Below are 5,146 nucleotides of genomic sequence, written 5' to 3' on the forward strand. Positions count from 1 at the left end.
CTGAAACCTGTCCACCATGGGTAACCCTGCTGGCGTTTTGCAACACCAGTGGCATACCCTCCAGCCTCACAGCAACAAGCAAGCCTCCACAGGACGACAAACTGACAAGTTAATCTCCCTTAGTTTCTAACCGCTCTGCTCACTTCTGAGCCACATGCCCATCTATCTGGGCCAGCCTAAATGAAGCCGACCCAGAAGCCCTGAGCTGTGTGCCCGCCTATCTGGGGCCTGGCTTTAAATAAAACCACAAGATACTAGAAGCACTCATTGACAGAAAACTACCGTAAAACAAAAGTCCTCACAATTAGATCAATAAGTGTATCAAAGATTTTGTTTTATTTGGGACCCACAATCAATGTCCATGGAAGGAACAGTCAAGAAATCAAATGGTGTGTTTGTCCAATCTGTTGCAAAAGACCTGTTTAAAGTGTTAAAAAGCAAAGATGTAGTTTTGAGGACTAAGATGTCATGATATTTTGGATAGTTTCATATACATGTACATAGGGTTGCTATGAGTCAGAGCCAATTTGATGGCACCTAATGACCCCACCCACTTTGTGACCATCTTAATCTGCTATATTTTAATAGCATGTATACTCTGGTGGTGCAGTGGTTAGGGCATTTAGCTGCTAATCAAAAGGTATATGGTTCAAACCCACTAGCTGCTCTGCAGGAGGAAGATGAGGCAATCTACTTCCATAAAGATTTAATAGCTTTGGAAACTCTGCGGGTCACTATGAGCTGGAATCGACTCGATGGCAGTGGGTTTGGTTTTGATTAACTCAACTTTATATGTATTTATCATCTGTGTCATGCACTAAAATAGCACTGTGGAACTCAGTTTCCTGCTCTATCCAGCTCTACCATTTATATATAAGTTACTTAACCTTTCTATCTTAGTTTCTTTATGTGAAAAACAGAGATGATGACTTTCACAAGGCTGTGAGGATTAAATAGAAAGTGCTTATTATATGTGTAAGCGTTCACTTTTTATTTTAAGGTAAACTCCATTACGATTTTGTCTGGCTGGTTCACCAGTGGTCCCCAGTGCCTACACCAGTATTTGTCCTAGAGGAACTCACCAAAAATACTCAAGTGAACTGTGTTAATCTTTAACGTAGATCCCTGCTGAGCCCCGTTTATATTTTTGCCAGAGTTATGGACTTAGAAGTTTCTGTTACGAATTATACATACAAAAATATTGTATTGCTTACTTATTGCTAATACCTAATTACCCCAAATTTAAAGACTTTAAGTAAAACATCTCATGGTTTCTGTAGGTTAGGAATAGGAATTGGCACAGCTTCTCTGAGTCCTCAGCTTCAGTTTCTCTCAGTCTGCAATCAAGGTGTTGACTGAGGCAGAGAATATGTGGATCTGTCTCTGAGATCACTTACATGATTGTTGGCAGGACCTGGTTCCTTGTGGGTTATTTGTTGGAGGTCATCCTCAGATCCTTGCTCAACGATTTCTTCAACATGGCAGCTGGCTCCATCAAAACATGCAAACTGGAAGGCAGTTGTTAGGTGCTGTTGAGTCTGTTCTATCTCATAATAACCCTATGAACAACAGAAGAAGGCAGTAGAGTACAGCAATATGGAAGTCATAATCTTTTGTAACCTGATTACTGAAGTGACATCCCATCTCTTGCCTGTTCTGCAGGTTAGAAGCAAGTCACTAGGTGAAGCCCACCCTCCAAGGGAAGGAATTATACAAGGGTGTGTATACTAGGATACAGTCATTGAAGGCCAGCTGTAAAAGTTCCCTACCAGAAGTGTATAAAATAATGTACTGTTTAAAGAACAGAAATGAAAAGAACACCTAATATAAAAGAATATCTAATATTACCAGCACCTCAGAAGCCCCCTTGTGGCTCTCCCCAGTTGCATTATCTTTCTTCTCTCCCTGGTGGTAACCATGATTCTAAATTTTTGTTCATTATCCTCTAGCTTTTCTTTCTAGCTTTACACTGTATGTTCCTAAAAATATATTGGTTACTTTTGAAAAAGTGAGAAACAAACACAAAACTAACTGTGCAAAAACAAAAAACTCACTGCCATCAAGTTGATTCTGACTCATATTGAGTCCCATTGAGTTTCTGAAGCTCTCAATCTTTACAGAAGCAGACTGCCTCATCTTCTCCCATGAAGCAGCTGGTGGGCTCAAAATGCCCACCTTTTGGTTAGCAGCCAAATGCCTTAACCCCTACGCCAAATTTCCACTTTGTGATGAAGTGCTCCAGGAGAAGCCAAAATGAGCAGTTTGGGTTGGAGTGTGGATTCAGTCTTCCCCAGAGTCCAGAGCTGCATCTAGGAAGTCAGTCAGCGGGGAGGCCAACAGAGCATGAAGTCCTCCCCAAGCCAAGGCTCACTCAATACCTTTATGGCTCCCAAGAAAATTAATAAAGATACATCCTATCTATAATATCCAGTCCACATTCAGATTTTCCAGTTATTCCTTAACTGTTTCTGTGTGTGTGTGTGTGTGTGTGTGTGTGTGTGTGATTTGAGTGAAAGTTTACAGAGAAAATTCACTTTCCATACAGCAGTTCACACACACTTTGTCTCATGACATTGACTACAATTGACCCCAATGCAACAGCTCCCCTTCCTCTTCCTCCCCATTGTTACCTCTTCCCTGTGTCCATCCCTCCATGCACTCTTGCCACCTGAACTATCTCCCCGTGCAAAAACAGCTCTTCTTTCTCCCATGATTGTTCTCTCCAAGACGTGTATCTACCTCAGGTGCATGTTCAGCTCATATGCCTGTCTTGTTTGGCTGGAAGCCACAGGTGTGGGTCCAATTCCAGACCTGAAGGGCAGCTAGGGACCATACTCTCAGTGGTTCCACCAGCCTCTATCAGACCGAAAAACCTGGTCCCCACCTTTTTTTTCCCCAAATGATTTTGAGTTTTCTTCCACATTGTTCTCCCTCTCTCTCCAGGATCTCCTACATAGATGCCCCTCCGAGTGGTTGACAGTGGTAGCCAGGCACCATCTAGTTCTTCTGGTCTCATAGTCGTATAGGCAGAAGATAGCACAATGTACCGGTAGCTAGGACTAATTGTTTCCATGAATCTTTGGTTTTCTTCATTCCTCTTTGCTCTGGATGAGGAGAGACCCTTTGTTGCATTTAGGTGGCTGCTTGCAAGATTTTAAGATCCCAGTTGCTAATCGCCAAAGTAGGAGGTGGAACAATGTTTTATGTAGTATGTTATGCCAATTGAGCTTGATGCCCCCTGCAACTGTGGTCCTGATCCCACAGGTTCAACTACTCAGTCCCTCTGGGTAGCTGGCTGTGACCAAGAAGTAACTACAACTTTGTCCCTTGTCAGCTCTACTATACCCCTGGGAATTCTAACAGAACATACAAATACACTTGTAGAAACATTGTCTGCCAACCCTATATATACATGGTCTTGCATACACTCTCTGCTGCATAGACATATTTAATAGTTCAGCCTGTCCACCCACCTATCCACCTCTATATCCATGTTTTCCTTCACAGACAGTGCAGTACTGTATGTGCAAAAGTATTCATCTTTGTTGTCTGCAGCTTCCATACACCTCTCTATGTCTTCCTCTTCCTCAATGTCACCATGTTGATCACTCACATTTGGTACATTGGCCTTCTCTTCACCCAAATCAATACTTATCTCTATCTATCTAACAGTGTTTCTTCCCCTCCCCTCCCATCCCTGGTAACCAACAAAGAAAATTCCTTCCATATAGAAACTGTTCCTTGACTTTTACAATAACAAACTAATGCTATATTTGTCCTTCTGTGATTGACTTATTTCACTCAGTATAATATCCTCCAAGTTCATCCACATTATGCAGTGGTTTGCAGATTCTACATTATTCTTTAGGGTTGCATAGTATTCCATTGTGGGTATGTACCATAGTTTGGTTATGCATTCCTCAGTTGATGGACACCTAGGTTGTTTCCATCTTTTGGCTTTTATAAATAGTGCTGTGATGAACATGGGTGTGCATATGTCTGTTCTTGTCATGGCTCTCACTTCTTTAGGATATATACCTAGTAATGGAATGGCTATCAAATGGTATTTCTATTTCCAACTTTTTAGGAATCGCCATACTGCTTTCCACAGTGGTTGTACCATTTTACAGTCCCACCAGCAGTGTATGAGAGTCCCAATCTCTCCATATCCTTGCCAGCATTTGTTTTTTTCTGTCTTGTTGAACTTTGCTGCTAGTGCTGGGGCAAGATGGTATCTCATTGTTGTTTTGATTTGCATCTCTCTAATGGCTAATGATTGTGAGCATTTCTTCATATGTTTGTTGGCCACCTGAATATCCTCCTCGGTGAAGTGTCTATTCATGTCTTCTGCCTATTTTTTAATTGGATTATTTGCTTTTTGTTATTGAGGTGTTGGAGTTTTCTATAAATTCTACCTAGAGATAAGTCCCTTGCCCGATATGTCATTGCCAAATATTCGTTCCCAATCTGTAGGTTCTCTTTTGACTCTTTTGGAGAAGTCTTTGGAAGCACATAAAAATTTAATTTTTAGAAGGTCCCATTAATCTTGTTTCTCTTCTGCTGTTTGTGTATTTTGGGTTATGCTTGACAGTATATTTATTCCATATATTAGGGACCCTAAATTTGTCCCTACTTTTTCCTTGAGGAATTCTATAGCTTTCTGTTTCACATATAAGTCTTTGATCCATCTGGAGATAGTTTTTGTGTATGGTGTGAGGTGCAGATCTTGTTTCATTTTTCTGCAAAAATGCCAGCACCATTTATTAAACAAACTTTCTCTTTCCCATTTAATGGATTTAAGCCTTTTGTCAAAGATCAGCTGACCATAGGTCAATGGATCTATTTCTGGGTTCTCGATTCTATTCCATTGGTCTGTGTGTCTGTCATTGTACCAATACCAGGCAGTTTTGACTACTGTGGCTATATAGTAGGTTTTGAGATATGGTAGTGTGAGACCTCCTACTTTGTTCTTGTTCTTCAATAGTGTTTTGCTTATCTTGGGTCTCTTTCCTTTCCATATAAAATTAGTGATTGGTTTTTCCATATCCTTAAAAAATGTTGATGGGATCTGGATTGGGATTGCATTGAATGTATAGATTGCTTTGGGTAGAATTGACATTTTCACAATGTTCAATCTTCCTACCCA

The sequence above is a fragment of the Orycteropus afer genome, unplaced genomic scaffold (genome assembly GCF_000298275.1).
Source record: "Orycteropus afer afer isolate SDZICR_OR568_19922 unplaced genomic scaffold, OryAfe1.0 scaffold00618, whole genome shotgun sequence".
Lineage (NCBI taxonomy): Eukaryota > Metazoa > Chordata > Mammalia > Tubulidentata > Orycteropodidae > Orycteropus > Orycteropus afer.